The following is an 18,372-nucleotide window of genomic DNA, read 5'->3' as shown; positions in this document are numbered from 1 at the left end:
AAAAACATAGAATTCAAAATCGCAAACTGATATTAATTACTGGGACCATATTCTATAAAAACCAGTCAACTTGGCCGCGGAATAGGATAGTTCACCGGACATGAGTTTGAACGTATCGCAATATCCATCAACAACAATACATCCAAAATTCGATTAAGATCGTCTCACACACTCGTACACTGAACCCATATGGTGTCAAACATCTCCTGTGGAAACTACCCCGTATGAATCGGCACCGTAATACAGTTCTTATTTCGTTGTCATCTCGTTCTGGCAACCGCCAGGCGCCAACCGGTGTCCGGTTTGTGATTACCGCTGCCGGACCGTCACCGCCGCGACCATCAGTGCTGCCAACTGTACGGAAAATTCTCAATTACTACACACAGGTCGGTGACTATAATAATTTTATTGTTATCGCTGTCCATCACCGTTGTATTCAATTGATAGTTACGTATCCATTTTATAGTATTTAGATATCTACGTCAAAATGTCTTCTACTAGTGAAGCTCGAAACAGCTCTAAAGATGATAAAACATATGGTGCTATCTATCAAGACGATCTAACTCGTCATGAAAAATTAAAAACAGGTAAGTTTATAATTATTAATTACTTATTTTTTTCCTAATGTTTATTTCTCATAAATTAATATTTTGTATAATATAGATATGCAGCCACCTAAAAGTGTTCAAAAAAACGAAGATGTAGTATTAGAAGTATTGAAATTGTTATTAAAGGAAACATATAAGGACCAAATAAACCATATAGAAACAATAGCCAAAAAAGAACCATCAATGCGTGAAGACTTATCAAAAAGAAAATATGTAAATTTCAAATGTTCAAAGCTACTAAATTTGTATTGCGTTTAGAAAAAATTGTGTTCAGCATACCACTTAGTTAATCCTGTAAATAATGAGTTTGTAACAAATAAAAAATGGATGAAATGTATAGAAAAAAAATTTGAAGGGAGTAGTTATTATTGGTTATCTGAACAAATAGCCAAATACTCTAGCTACGACTTTGAAGTTGAACTAAGAAATATTTTCGATGATAATTACCATTTTATGGCGGAAGACGAAAGGCATCGTGATTACAAAGAAAGAATAAAAAAGATAAGTATAATGGACAGCATTATTGATACCAATTATTGGTTTATATTAATACCCAAGATTATAACTTCGATTCCAAAAATGCCAGTTAAAAATATTGAACATAGTTTCAAAAACCAAGTTGAAAAGTGTACTCACTTTACTCGTGAGAAAAATGAACATTTCAACGAGAATATAAAGCTTGAGAAAAAAAAATAAAACATTTTTTAGACACAATAGGTATCTGTTATTCGAATGTAGATTTTAATGTTAAAATATTTGGTAACAGCGTTTAAGATCCGACTATCTAAAAGTGTTCGAAATAAAAAAAAAGTGTAGGTAGTATCAGAACTAATTGAATTGTTATTTGGCTTAACTGCTGATAAGAAAAGAGTAGGCCCATGGAAGAAATGTTCAATTTCTATAATTTTGAAATTGAGAAAATTATATTGTATATTTTGGTGACTAAATAATATTTTTTTTATTATTATAAAACAAAAATAATTAGTACATAAATACAATATAACTAATTATACCTTATATTTATTTTTGTAATTTTTTGTTAAATAATGTATTTTGTTAATAAAAATCATATTATATTATATAAATGTTTGTATCTTATTTAATACATTAGTATCTACAATAGTATAATTCTCCGAAACAAGATAAATTATATCCTAATTTACGATGCTAACATACATGGTGTTGTAACATTATTTTTAAATATATTTATAATACTTATGTGACACCAATTCACCAAGTTATTATGACTACAAAATAATGCTAAGACTATTAAGCTTGACATTTTCCAACATTTACAAGAATTTTATTCCACTGTAAATATTATAATAATTCTAAACAGTATTAGATCATATTCTCATGGCCATATCAGTCTAGGGGCGTAAAATTAGCATTACAATTTAGTATTTACAATGTTAGCAGAACTTTTAAAAACCTTCCAACAAGTCTATTGAACAATGTTCAATTTTTTTTTATTTAGATATTCCATTTGAAACTGTGTACCGCTAACTTCACACCTAGACCTAGCATTACAATTTTATTAAGAGAGGGCTATACCCGCATGCGTTGTCTCCGTCTTACAAATGTACAACATAGAAAAAAAAGGTGAGTAAGTGGATGTCGCTCTGCTGTACAGTAGGTTACAAGTGGATCACTGTAACGTATGGTGTTAAATTTGAATTCAATGATATAATATCATTGTATAAGAAAAACGATTCTGAGCGAAAACGGTCAGTCAGCCTATGATATTACCAAGTATAATTGATGATATTATTGTGAATAAAGTAATTTATATATAACCTATTTACTTGGAGCCTTGTTTTTAATTTTTAATAAATTTTTAACTACAAAATAATTATTACATTTTAAATTTGATAAACTTTGTCAAAATTTTAACTTTAAATGCTTATAAAAAAAAATTGTGCCTATATATTTTCAATATTTTTCAACTGCTATTGTAACAATTTATAAGGTGCCTTGCATCAAATTTTCACGCTTTTCTACCCAACAAATAATATTTTAATGATATTTATAAAAAAAAAAAACTAAAAAAATGGAAAACAGACAATGTCCGTAAACAGCTCAAAAAGTGTCAAATTATTTTCAAAATTTTATCGTGTATAGAAAATGCTAATATAAACATTCAGTGAAATTTTCAAATATCTACAGTCATACGTTTTTTAATTACGACAAAATAAGAACATCGTTACACGATAAATTGAGTGAATATCAAATGTTGTAAAAATATGAATTTCAAACGCTCATAAAAATTTAATTTGACTTTCTTGTAGATATTTTTTTTTTTGATAAAGGTAGACAAACTTATGGATAATATTATATTACATTTTCAAATCTTAGATTTAAAAAGAAAAATTTTTATAAATTTTCAACTCAAAATAATTTGCTAATTTTCGTGATTTTTCCGTATTTTGTCAATATTTGAACTTTAAATGCTTATAAATAAAAACTGTGACTAAAGATTTTTAATTTTTTTCATCTGCCTTTGAAACTATAACCTAGGAGCCTTCTATTAAATTTTCAAACTTTTTTACTCAACAGATAAAATTTTATTGATAATTATAGAAATAAAAACTAAAAAAATTGAAAACTGACAATGTCCGTAAACATCTCAAAAAGAGTCAAAATATTTTCAAAATTTCATGGTGTATAGAAAATGCTAATATAAACATTCAGTCAAAATTTCATGTCCCTACGGTCATTTGTTTTAGAGTTACACCAAAAACCAAAATCGATTTTCTCGAAAACAGTTTTTCCTTAATTTTTTTTTTGTTTTTCACGTCGCTTTTGAAAACTACTGAGAAATTTTTACTTTTGACCCCCCCCCCCCCCCCCCAAAGTACCAACTAGATTCACTTTCCTATCAGAAAAGTTATTGTTGAAGAAAATCCAAGCACTTTTACTGTCCTAAAAGGTGATGACAGTCACAAAAATAAAAAATAAAAAAAAAACTCACATCATTGTAAAATCAATACATTCATCGCTTCGCTCAGAATCTAAAACTGTTTTGCGCGGGATAGAACCACTCCCTCGGTATTTATAAAAGATATACCAAAATTCCACAACGCATAGGGAACAGCTTTATCTGTGTCATAGCGTTTTTATTATTTGAATAACATAAATAAAATTAAAGTCATCAGTTTGGGAACATTATTTTTTTTTTGTTTTTTTCATTTAATTATTAAAAATTATTGGTAAATGCTATGAAAAAAAATAACGACACCAACCGTTTTTAAGGAGTTCAATTTAGGCAATTAATGTGTGTGCCTAGTAATTGTTTATTAGTATAATACGAGTGACTGTGTATAAAATAAATAGCGGAGCGCTTCCGCACATGCACATGTCAATAACGCATTACACAAATATTAATTATTTTGTTTTTTGGTCAAAAGTATCAATATTTTGACAATTATATTAACTATCCGATAAAATTTTTGAAAACGTAATTTAATTTATTTGTCATAACATTTACTTGAAAACGACTTACTTAAATCTTAAATTACTTTTTCCACTTCAATATTATTAACGTTCAAAAATTCGTATTAAAAATTTTAATATATTAAGAACCTAAAAAATTTAATTAACCATAAAAATGACAAATCAGAAATTAGTAAATGGCTACATTACTGTTTTGGACTGATATATTTAAATGCAGAAGATGTTGAAAACTGTTTTACTATTGACTAAAATAACAATAAACCAAATAGGATGACCGCCTGGATAAATTGTATGGTTATTTAAAAATACATAATAATATTATATTGACAAACGAGCAATTCCACATTCTACCTAAATTCTAAAGCCTGGGTCGAAGATTCTTCCGAATTGCCAAATGCTTGTGAATTTATCATGCCAATTTTAACGCATATTTTAACAATAGTCATCCAATAGTTTTATATTTATGGATACATTAAAGAATATTCAAACAGAAATTAATAATAATAATAATAATAATTATAATTTATTAGTTCTTCAACAAGCATAATATTTACAATGTTTAATTATAATAAACAAATTTCTGTTAGATCACCTCCAAATCCAAAGGCTGTGCTGGAGAAGATAATTTCTATACAAAGTATATAGTACAATATTAAATAAACATATCAATAAGGATAAAACAAGAAAAAGGAAAAAACAAAATTATTTTACAATGCTTAAAATCATGAATAAATTATAAATAGTAGATAATCATAAATCAATATTATTTACATATAAATTATCAAAACCAACATGTTAATTATATTCAAATATTATTTAAATCCGGAGGCATAAGTTTTATTTTTACTTGTTTAAAATCTATAAAATCATGAATAAATATTTTATGTTTATTACAAAATTGAGTGAATACAAAATATGGTCCTGACCGACAAAAAAAATTTCTCAATTTAGGTAATAATAATAATAATATGTATATTTTCCAACTATGGTTTAAAATTTAAAATATAAAGATTCATTTGCAGTAGTTGGCCAATTCCAAGTCGTTGTCCGTGAGGAAGTGGGAGTTCAACTTTAAATTGATATTAATAAGTTATATATACAATAATACATAATATATGAAAAGAAAACAATAATCAATACAAAGTTTTGAATAGATATAATATTAAATAGGTATAGCAGTGCGTGCGTAGATAGCCCGGTACCCACTACCCATATACAATCACACCCACACTAATAGACTAACACAAATGCCATGGGCGGCGGCGGCAATTAAATTGCATATTGCCTAAATATTGCCCCTTATTAAAGACACACGAGCAGGCTGCTTTAATTTATGCTCATATTTTGTAAGGATTTTGTTCCATCCTACCGATCGACCTAATACTGCGATCATTTTTCAAAAATACTCATAAGTCAAAAGTTCTTAGGTAAACTCCCGGTTATAGTTTCTATTAATAGTCCCTTATAATGTATATACATTTCATTTATAGTTTTGTTTTTGGTTGTTCCGATCACTAAATTGATAAATTATTCAAGAGAGTGATTGATTATTTCAAAAATAAATAATGCAAAAATATTTATTCTTGTGCTGCACATTACGATATAACTGCGAAACGTTGAATCCATTCTAGTACTCTACTGTTATAATAGTACCCATTATATTGCACGCTGCAGTGCGTAATAGTCCGTGTACATCGTTTGGTCTGCTGCAGCCATATCGACAGGTGAGTGACCCATTTATGGAAGTTTTACTTCCATGCATAATTTAATTTTTTTTTGAGTAATTTTTCATTGAATTATATCCACTATTATCTATTATTAAAAATATGCAAAATTTGAATTTGAATAAGCGGCTTGGTTAAAATAATATGCAAAACGTACACACCACGAGCATATAAAAATAATAATTATAATAATATGTAGTAATAACTTTAGTACCTACCGGCTACCACTACTGCATTTTCTAACATATGCGTAAACTCTTTATATAAAATTACTTTAATCATTAAAGTCCGTTCCACCTGGAAAGAGATATTCGCGATCGTTAAAAATAGGTACATATAGTGAATATATACGGACAGGATACTGCAGTTATACTATATAAGAAATAAGTGATGGGTGCTCGTCTCGCTTCACTCTTCACGCTGCATGCCAGTGTCGAACCAAAATAAGTTTTCTGAAACAAATTGTATCGTTCACTATTAAATGTGTTGAGAATCACATCATAATATTATATTCATGTAGAAGTACTATAAAGTAGGTAATGATGTTTAGTGTGGCACCATAGAAATAAAACTAAACAATTTCCTGTTAAAAATAGTTCATATTTTAAATTTAATTTTGCATATTTGCAAGCCATTTTTTTACTTATATCTCATGAATTCTATAGTTTTTAGCAATAGTACCTAATCAGATATGAGTGGATATTTTATTATTTCATACGAATCGTCGATATTTATCTTTGTAATAATAATAATTCGGTTATTATTTTTAATTAAAAACCATTTTTTAAGAGAAAAAAAACTCCTAAATAAATTTCATTGATCAATCATCTCATTATACCTATTATGTTTAATAATTTAATAATACCCAATCGTGATAGCAATCTTTCTTTAGGACGCGGGCATATTTAATTTATATATTATATAAAAAACAAAAAATTTTTGAGTCTGACTATGTCCTTTATGCATTTTAAAACCGTTCATTCGATTGCGAATTTGGTACAGAGGTAGATTAGACCTTAGGAAAGAAGATATGCTACATTATGTCTTAAAAAAGGTAAATAAGAGGTCCAACCCGGCGATGTTCTCACTTCTCAAAAGGGGATTTTGAGATTATTATTATTATTATTGTTTATAAATAATAATGGTTTTAAATTGTAATAATAATAATAACAATTATTATTATTATTAATGCGATAAGTCTGTGTAACTTAGTACAGAATGTATCGAGTTCAAACCATGGTCTCAGTGGACCAATTTTTTTGAATTTTTTGATACTTTAGAGTTTAGAGTTAAACTAACACTTATGTACGCACCGTGCGTGGTTTGCGATTCGGTAGATTGCCTACCTGATAATATACTGCTCGCATTATCACAAAAACCTAAAAATTGCCGTGTCTGGCTAGTTTACTATACAAATAAAGATAATCATTATAAATCAATTGTAAATTGTACATAAATACATACATAAGAGTTTTTTTAACATGAAGTCTCTAGTCATAATAATAACTAATATAGAAATATTATGTAATAACAGAATGGCTTGACCAGAGGATACATGTGCCATGCAGTTGTACGCGTTTAAAATGAAACCAAAAAACAAAAACCAAATATGTAATTATTGTGTGAAAAAATTAATGCATTTTTAAATGCAACCCATCTCGTGTGTGCTATCCAATGAACTCCTCAACCGTGTAGGTTACAATAGCAAAATATAAAATTATTGTGATTATTAAGACATAAATTATGTAAAAAAAACAAAAAGTGCGCGGTTCGAAACGTTTTAATTATTTGTTTCCGGATCGGGTCCCCGTTTTGAACCACTCATTTCTTTCATACAGTACCTATAGGTAGGTATTACAAAGTATTTACATCAAAAACGAAAAACGAACACTGCGTGAAATAACTTCTTGCAGGACAGTGCTTATATCCGTAGGTATATATTAGTTGAGCTTGAGCACTGCGTATAGTTTATTATTTTTAATTCTATTTTTTATCATTACCGGGTCTCGTATACGTGTAACTAAATACGGTATGTGGTTACCGAACTATACAATCAAAACCTTAAATAATCAACTAACTAGGTAGGTAATACCGATGGGTATAATGTTATACCGGACGATATACCTAAACATTAATTCGATTTATTTTCTGCGTTAGTTAATATACAATAAACTCGATACGTTTGGGCATAAAATCATAATGCGTTTGTGCACAATTTTTTTCTGATGTGTATGTTTTTTTATATCTAAGTAAAGTATAATAAAATAATGTTCTTTTTATACAAGTTTTTAAGTTAGGAATCATATTATTATATTATTGAACACTAACTAAAACTAAATTTTAACAATGTAATTTGAAAAACGCATTGGCCTACCACATACTCGTAGCTTTGAAACGGGCCTTACTAAGATGATAATTATAGTGTAAGTGTACTGCGATAATGTGCACGTAATCACAGACAATATTGAAAATCCATCTGTAATTTTCAAAATTTTTTAATCTGTATAGTATTATATGTACTATTATATAAAATCCAAATATCTTCCAATCTCTAATTGCTATTTTTCAAAAACGACAAAATGTATGAAATTGATTACCATACAAATTTGAGGTAATGCATTTCTCACGTATTTTGATTATTGTTATAAAATTATTAATTATTTTTTCTATTATTTAATTGGTTATTAATTACCCATTACTTATTACACAAATATTTCACAAGGCACATTTTTTTACATATTTGAACTATCATAAATATTATTAGCACCTATAGTAAGTTATAACACTGCCGTCGATAACTTCATAGTCAATACGATTGTTGAGAAACAGCAAATGTTTTCAGCAGTAAATCAAACCTTAAAAAGCGCTTTTACAAAAAATGTATCAACACCTATGTAGACATTTCTAATTTTATACCTAGAATTGGTTGAACACTTTTAATTTCGACTTTTTTGAGTTTTTTTAGGAGAGTTTTTTTTATGGACTTATCCTAAAATAAATATCGTAATACTTAACAAAAAATTGATAACTCCATAATAATCGTCATGGATTTACTGGATTATCGCTTAGTGTTTTCTGGACATACCTTGTTTTAGCTTAAATTGTTAGTATATGTTACGTTAACATCCTTATTCTTCAACGTTGGTATGAACCATTATGTAAGCCAAAACTCGGTAACTTCATTATTTTTCATGTTATGTACTGAGTTTTTGCTCAGTATTTGGATTTACCGTGTTTTTGCTTATTAAACATCTAATATATTGGACTTACCGCATATTTTCTTATTTTAAATTGCATTTAAAAATGTTTTTAACAGGACAGGAAATACGCTATTTTTATATCAGAAATCGGTGCATGTAAAACCATTAATATTATTTATAGGTAGTAACAAAAAAAATCAATTTTTACAAAATATGGAGTTATCCTGTTTTCGTTTAGCACGGCAGAATATAATATAATGCTTATATAGTTATATAATATACTTAATAACATAAGTCAAAAGGTATATTATACTTATTATATTTTAATGCCTAAGCAGTAAACATGCGACATCTATTTAGGGATATCGAGAGTGTGTGATATCAACTAGTTCATAGGTCTATGGTGTGAACTGTGAGTACTTTGTGTGATTACTGGATTTTAATAACCAAACTGCAAGTAAACATTTTCAATCGTGCTGCACCGCGATTTACAAATCATACGTTTAAACTGCTATGTAGATACTTATATTATATTCGGACGCACGCTAAGAAATTAATTGCAGGTGTAAAATAATATAATATAACATTGTATTAAGCGATATAATATGCGAACCGGTTTTGAAATTTCAATTTCAATTATAAAATTATATTTTATATATTGTTTAACATAATTATTTCTTTTCGAAAACAGTAGCTAAATAGTTTACACGCATAGTGATTACTGATTACTGCATACACACACACACACACACACACACACACACACACACACACCAAACCTCAGACCTCTAATGTTTTATGTATATAAATGTACCATAATACATTAATACGCTATACTTGCACAATTGCACAGTGCACATGGTAGGTATACATGTGTGTATATAATATTATATTTAATTTATAATAAACGTATACCTACGTAAATGGTAAATGGTTCAAACCTAGAACAGACCTGGACGACATTCCCCACGCCTCGGGGCAAACATAGGCACAATGATAATAAAAATAAAACAAGTATATACTATAATATAGGTTAGGTAAGGTGTTAACTATAATAATAATTAAAAATTAATAAGTATCACATGATCCATACAAAACCTATACCTATCGGCTATTACATGAATTATACATACACACATTTTAGTTATACATATAGTACACCTTTTGGCTATTATAATTTATAATACCTAGTCGAAGAGAGTAATATATCGTGTTCAACTTATATTTTATCTTTCAAATGAAATTGTAACGCATCGTAATAGTTAAACTCGTTACGCTAAATAATATATTATAATATTATGATGGCTGGCAATAATTACCTGCTAGTATAGCTAGTATATTTTATTGTGTATGTAAGTACAAGGTACCGTACGATCACTACAATCATACTTTACGATTATGCGAATTGAATTTTGTGCAGTTTAGTTTTTCGTATAACGTATAATTATTTATATTTAATTTATTTCACAATCACAGCCTTAGTCCTCTCCCCGCTAGCAATACGGAATGAACACTCCCTCGAACAATATTTTATTTTTTTGCCAACTATCAGTAAACACTTCTATATAATATCATTGTTATTGTTACAGTTAATTAAGATATTTGTTTCCCTGAAAGAATAATACCAATTTGAATAAAAAAAGGTTGATTGATTTAATGATCCAATCATTCACCACTAAAATATTAGCTTACTTTATTGGTTTGCTAATTGTTTAGTGATTGTATATTTACAACCCAGTATAAAAGAAATGAATTATTTAAAAAGCAAATATAAGCCGAATACATTTTATAATATTGAAAGTAGCTACTGTATATTGTATATTATATAGCCTTACGATGTTATTATATTATAGGACCTATCTAATTTGTATTTTATTTCCTATTTCCGCAATAATTTGGAAGGGTGCAAGACCATAAGTTAAGTGTTTATATTTGATTTCTCTCCCCCATAACTAATTTATACCAACCAGAGGTTCGTATAAAGTCAAACTCTTATTTGATATTTATGTATTAATAATTTATTATGTTAATAAGTAAGTTTATAGAAACTAATAGCTGCAGAGTGTATATAGGTATTATAGTGTACTACTGAGATGAATTCCGTTTTTGATCGTGGTACTTTTTACTGTATTGATATAATATATAGGTAATATTTAAATTAACATACTACCGTGCTGCATAAACAACCTATAGGAATGCCTTTGCGGCTTTGTCCCTTAAAACGTATTTATAGTCACCGTAAGTATACTTAAGTCTATAACGTAACAAAAAAAATTTGAAAAGTTTGTTAAAAATCTTTAATTTGAAGGGTGGTTTGTGTTAGGAAACTTGATCTAGTTGGTACTTTTTTTTTTAAATATAAATTTTACATAAAATTACACATTTGCTTAATGCTTACATTATATTGAAAATGCGTAGTATATTAAATCCTGACCATTTATAAACACATAGTATTATATAAATATATACCTAGGTATAGAGTATATTACAGAATGTTACATAGCAAGTTGTATTCAAAACGATCAGACCTGCAGCAGTATATCCAGTGGGCAGTGACCAGTATTGTAGGCGCTGATAATATTATAATATGCTAGTTGACGTCGTGCAATTTTCACGTACCTATTGTTATTACAGTGGTCGCCGCTTATTAGACTCACTTTGAGACCAGACTATTTGAGTCCATTAACCGAATGAGTCAATAAGGCGAATATACCCCCCCCCCCCCCAAAAAAAAACTCGTTTACTTAAAAATATTTATTGAGATTGAAGCTAATATGTAACATTTTGTTTAATTCTGTACCCCCGAAGTAAACGACACCATGTCACAAAATAGTAATTTTACAGGGGGTAACATTTTTGAAAGTTTTTTACCTCTAAAAAAAGTGGACATGGTCTTATAAAGTATTTTAATAACACGGGTACCCAATTAATTTTTTTAATGGATAAAAAATCCATCCAGGGTTGATTGGATTTTCCCCTTTTCGACCAACTTCATAATCATTTCTGGGTAGGATTTATGTTGCTCTAATACATCAAAAGCTGGCTCCTTGGCTGAATCCCTCTCAGTTTCATCCGCATTGAACATACAAGACGGAGGATGCTTGGCGATAAGAATAGTTGATATAAGGCGAGATAAAGCCGTTCTGAATGAATCTATATGATCGTGTAGATGCCGTGGTCTGCTTCTCCCTGTTCTCCACGTGGTTCAACGAACGAAAGGTTTTCGTGTTTCTTCCGTCGCACATTTTCTTTATTTAATATTTATATCTAATTTTCAAATGACCCCATTAACCGGTGTGAGAGCCGAATATAGACAAATTTTTTGCTGTGTTTTACGTGCAAATCGGGAACAGTCGTTTTGAGTCTAATACAAGCGAATGAGTCAATTAACCGTGAGTCCATATAATGCGGCGACCACTGTATTATTATATTATTATTATACCCTGCGCGAGATACAATACAAATATTATATATATTATTGTAGTCTCACGCGGATGAACGGGGGGGGGGAGTTAAAAAGATACGATGGGAATATAATATGCTGCGACGTGTGCGTATATAATATGCGCAGGAAACAATTTTCGAAACCGCGGCTACTATAATACCTTTACACAATATATTGTTATTATTATACGTATATTATAATAGTCGTCATCCTCGCTGGGCGGGCGGTGTGGTGGCGGCGACGGCGGCGGTGGCGTCTGGTAAGTTATTAATTTATCGCGGAGGGGTGAGCGCGGCGCGATACGACAAAACGTCCGCCTTTTTTTTTATTATTTGCTTATTTATTTGTTTTGTCTTAACGGCCGTATACACCAGCTCATACCCTGCGATACGACTTTAATCGCGGGCACTATTATACAGGTATAATACTGCAGGTATATATACCACTACCGCGACACTGTTATAATATATTATTTACCGTATCGTTATCGAATTTCGGAATCTGCACGGCGCGCGACGGCGGTGGAGGCAATGGACATATTAATATCGGGTCCCTTTGACACACACGATAACTATACTATACACGAGTACAATACATATAATATATTATTATTATTATTATTATTATTATAATACATACAAATCTGTCTGTGTGTGATTGTGCGTGTGTATACGAGCGGCGACGACATCTGATGCAAGACCGTGATATATACGCACATAAAATAAAGGAGAAAATTACTTTTTATACGTCTGCGTAAGTACCCATTTTACCTGGAAATCGGCGCGGCGGGGTGGGCGCCTGCGCTGTTATGTAATATAAGAAGATTATACCGCACTACGCGTGAGATCCGTTTGCATTTTTTTTCGTTCTGTCCGTCCTCTTCTATCCCGTTTGCGTTTCCCACCATTTGAGTTAAACACATATAGGCACTGTAATAATGTTATATAATAAGATTGGTATGTAGGCAGTACAAACATAATAATATAATATAGGTAAGGTATACCTATCTAGGTGTCGTAAAAAATAATGCGTAGGTACGATTGTTTTTGTATATAGGTACGTAAATCGCAAACGACAGCCGTCGGGAGTAGAGGGCGTAAAAAAATTTAATAACACTATTGTGAACGTCATGATGATGAGATGGTAGCCGGGCGTGAAAAAAATAAATAGTTATTGCACATTATAACCTACACTTGTGGAGTTGCGGCGCAAACCTGACAACCGGAACAATATTCTTCGTGGTGGCGGCGGCGGCGGTTTCCTATATATATATTATTCATATGTATGTACGTCACATACACACATAATATAGGTGGTGTACCTATATATTATACGCGTGCGCATAGGTATATGTGTGTGTGTTATATATATAAATAATAAATATACACTGCGAGTGCGCCCCACGACCACGACCATCATACGTACGAGCGTATCCGTTTCAGGTTAATTAAAAACAAGTTAAAACGAAGTCGGCGGAAAAAAAACCAAACGCGTATAAAACATTTAATGACCGCCGCTGAATAAAATAACAATATATATGTGTCACTTGGCTCGTACATTATATATATATATATATATATATTATATAGCTCGTGTTGTATAATATAAAATATGTGCATGGTCGGTGTGCTGCACTGCAGTTAATGGACTCGGGCGCGTAAACGGAGTTCATCTTCTCCCTCGCCACACACACGGGTGCGAGAGATATTACATTTTTCTTGGTTTTTTTACTGCACCGCTCCGTTTAAAACGGATGCATTGTTTTTAAACGGTCGACGTGACCGGAAAACGCACATTTCGTCATGTGTGGGATAGTACGACTTAGTGTAAATAATAATACAGAGCTATTCGTTTATCGCCAACCACGCCGCGGCCAGCCAATATCTCAGAAATTATACTAAGGACTTTAGATTCTGAGCGGAGCGAGGAATCCATAGTGGTTTTACAATGGCGTTTATTTTTAAACTATTACCCTTCAGGAATGCACATAATATAACGCCTAGGTATGGTGTTCAAAAACTGACGTGTTCAAAACTTGTCACGATTGAGTTGTGACGACATATAAATATATAATATACTACCTATATATTATATACACTATACAGTTATGGTTATCGATGGGTCCACGCTACGCATCAATAATTAATCAGTACAAATACCCATTTCCTCTAGTCCACGTCCCCTAAGCCCTCCAACCACAATCAGAGGCGTGTTTATATGTTTCCCGCGTGTAGGCCTGTGGAAAATTGCCGCCCTAAATAACTAAAATAATAACAATAACAGAAAACGTATAAGACGTATAACCTTAAAAAACCTCAACATTTGCCGCTGTAGGCCTATATTGCCTGCATATAAATACGCCACTGACCACAAGTAGATTATCTTTCTCAAATCGCGTCGTTTCGAACGGAATGAAAACAGCGTTAAATCCCTAGAGGTACAAAGAATTTAGAATCGGACCCATATTATATTATACAAAACGAACGGCTCATTCATTATTTATAAATAATAGTATATAGCCTAGGTAATTATATAGTCTATACATAATTATTTCGAGAGAACTCTCTTCCTATAAATAAAATGCATATACTATGTATAGGTAGTAAGTACACATACATATTATATAGGTTACAATTTATAAGCGCTCCTTTCAAATACAGAAAACATCAGCACGCACTGATCATGTCACGAAAGTATTAAACATTTACGTGGTATAAATTTATAATCAGTTATTACTTATTATAATCATATTTTATATTCACTTTTTCAATAATTGATTTAACGACGACGTCTACCGAAAATGTTTGGTATGTTTGGACGTTTGGTTCATAAAAATTCGTTGATGCAATTATTGGAATAAGCCACCCATTCTTAAAATGAAAGGTGACAACATTTTGGGTCTCTTATCGTACCTTTATATATCGTTTAACGAAATATTACAAAATAAAAATATTAAAAAATATATATAAATAATAAATTAAACACTATGAATACATACGTGCATTATAATATCTATATACACAATTTATAAATGAGATGCCCTAAAAATTATCGTTATGCATCGTTAATTTTTATAATAACTGTTTAAATGCATTTTTTGTATAATTTTGTTGTTACGCGACAGTCAACAACTGTAATGTAATTCCACTGATGTTTCAAAACGTCGTAGCGATGAACGATTTAAGTTGCAATGCTAACAGAACGTTTGCTAAACATCGTGAACCTGTTTTCATGCAACGCTATTTCATGTTTGTACACCAACAATCAACATCCTATAAACATGTAATATTATAATATCTCAACGTCTTGGAAACATGACGTGTCTATAACATTGCAAGGATATTAGTATTTAGTATGATGTTGATTCAATTATCTGCTATAGCCAATAACTCAGCAAAATTTGCGTTTTGATAAAAATCATTTCATTATATGACACTTATTATTAGCCTAAAGGCTAAGGGCCCTATACCCTAAGTATCATATATAATAATACAAATTACATCGATTTTTTACATTCAGGTATTATATAGTATTATAGTATTATAATATTATGTAGGTAAGTCTTCTCAAATTGTAAAAACGTATCCAAACTGAATCATATTCACATTTATTTCAGGTACATTAATAGGTTAGGACTATAGTGTTAAGTGTGATACCTTCTAATTGGTTAGAAGACAGTAGACAATAATAAAGACATATTGGCTGAAGTTTAAATGGCCTAAAAAGGCTAAATTTATTAAGTTTTGTGGATAGCCATTAACCAAAGTAACTATATAGTAATGAGTTAAAGTCTGCGGTTGATTCTGAGCCATCTTGGGAGACGTACAGAGTAAAGATAGTTGGCTGTAATAAGACATATGGTAAGAATTTTAGATGACTAGCTATTTATTGAATTTTTGTAAGTACATGCGCGTCATAGATACACATTTTTATTTTTATATTGCAGTTCAAATAAAATCTGTAAATTTTGTACAGCGAACTCGTACACGTTAGGAAAAGTGTTCGTTTAAGCTATTCATTAAACTGATTACTTATTGCACTCTTATTAAAAATAATTCAAACTATTATTAGTTACTAAATATACTGATCTTATTATTTGTAATTAGGCCAAACTTATTTCAATTCCATTTTGTTAGTATTTTTTTTAATACCTATAATAATTTATCAAAAGTACTTAGAGGCGCCTATATGTGTAAAATGTAAATACGTATACACAACTACATCATAATATTAACTGTTTTAAATATTATCGTTGTTTTAAAAACAACTTATAAGGAACTTTGTGTTAAGCTTTTCAACTTTTTTTATCACAAGCAAAAATTGTATAATTTATAAACTGAAAAAAAACGTCTAAATAGCACAAAATGAATAAAACTATTTTAAAACTTTATCTCATATCCATTTAGAAAATGCTTATATAAATATTTAGTGAAAAATTCAAGACTCTACATCTATTAATTTCTGAATAACAACAAAAAACTGGTTTTGAGTAAGGTTTTAAGTTTTTTACTAATTTTTTTTAGTTTTCTTGATGGTCTTGAAAATTACCGAGAATTTTTCTATTTTTACCCAAAGTACCAACTATATCCAATAAACTCAACCTCAACGTTTAAAACGAAGTTTTCTTATTGCCCAAAAATAGGTGATGACAGACTAAAAAAAAAACTAATTCTTATATGTTATTCAACCGGCTCGTCGTGACGTCTTCTAGATATTTTAAGTGTTTACTTGGTGAAAATGACGTTTTATGACAATATGTCAATATATACTATTTATTTAAAGATTACGGGCTGAGCATAGTAAAAAAAAGTATATATTTACAAGTTTGATTATTGATTAACATACATTATAATAAATTCAATAATAATGATTATAATTTATTGTGATGTAATCTTGCAGCAATAATACCCTATATATATATACAAATTATAGCATAATAATATTACCAGCGTTTTTAAAATTCAGAATTATTATACCCGATCACGGTGTAAAAATGTATAATATTAAGGATGTATAGTACCCATGTATTATATAATATGTACAGAACTGCAGTCTTCATGTTAAGTAAACGCGTATACATAAAAGTGAGGTTGTATTTTTTTTGTTTCTATATTAATTGAAATGTTTTTGAAATCGGGATTTTTTACTCGTCATTGTTGTGTTGAGACAAAAAAACACTCATTCGTTATGAATGGGGACCTCTGCAGCAGATCGTATCAAATGCTGTGCGGTGCCGGCATACAGCAGGGTGAGAACCGATCGAAAGAAGAAATTATATACCCTCTTCTCTTGTTGATAAATATCTCTCGTGAAACAAGTACCTACCTCTCAGCAGCTAGTAGATGAAGACGTTCATATAGCTGCAGTACTCGTCACTCACATCTATCTATATATATATTATATCATTTTGTATACGTAAGTATAGTTTATAGTACTATATTATATAGGTACCTATAAGTAAAATCGTGTGTACCTCGCGCAGAGGGTTTATGTTGTGTACTGCTCGCGACGACCAATAAAATATGACGATTAATTGATATTAGTTTTTTATACAAACATAAAATTAATATATATGCAATATATACAGGGTGTAACAGAAATTACTGACAAGTGTGCAGTTGACTATATAACTTCGTTATAAGTTTTTCTCTGATCTATGTTTAACTTTTTTAACGTGTATAGTATTAGCAAAAATCATAATACCCTAATTTTTAAAACAGTTGAATAGAATACTAGTAATTACGCATCTGTCAGTTCGTTATGTTACACCCTGTATACATAGTGTTATCGTAAAATTACATCTACTGGTTTTTTGTGTTTTTTTTTAAATTACTGGTACGATGTAAAATGGTTGTAGTCGTAAATTTTTAAAATCGAGATTACTCAATAAATTCGGGTTTTGATGTAAATTGTTTTGGAGCCTTTCACTCGTTGGCCATTAC

At 30.1% G+C, this 18,372-nt stretch overlaps 1 pseudogene; it reads left to right on the top strand.

Moving 5' to 3' along the window:
• The first annotated feature begins 487 nt into the window (after positions 1 to 487).
• On the top strand, positions 488 to 1,304 carry LOC132938868 (uncharacterized; annotated as a pseudogene).
• Positions 1,305 to 18,372: the final 17,068 nt, after the last annotated feature.

The sequence above is a fragment of the Metopolophium dirhodum genome, chromosome 2, assembly GCF_019925205.1.
Source record: "Metopolophium dirhodum isolate CAU chromosome 2, ASM1992520v1, whole genome shotgun sequence".
Lineage (NCBI taxonomy): Eukaryota > Metazoa > Arthropoda > Insecta > Hemiptera > Aphididae > Metopolophium > Metopolophium dirhodum.
The sequence above is the reverse complement of the archived record's forward strand: the minus strand, read 5'-3'. Positions and strand labels throughout refer to the sequence as shown.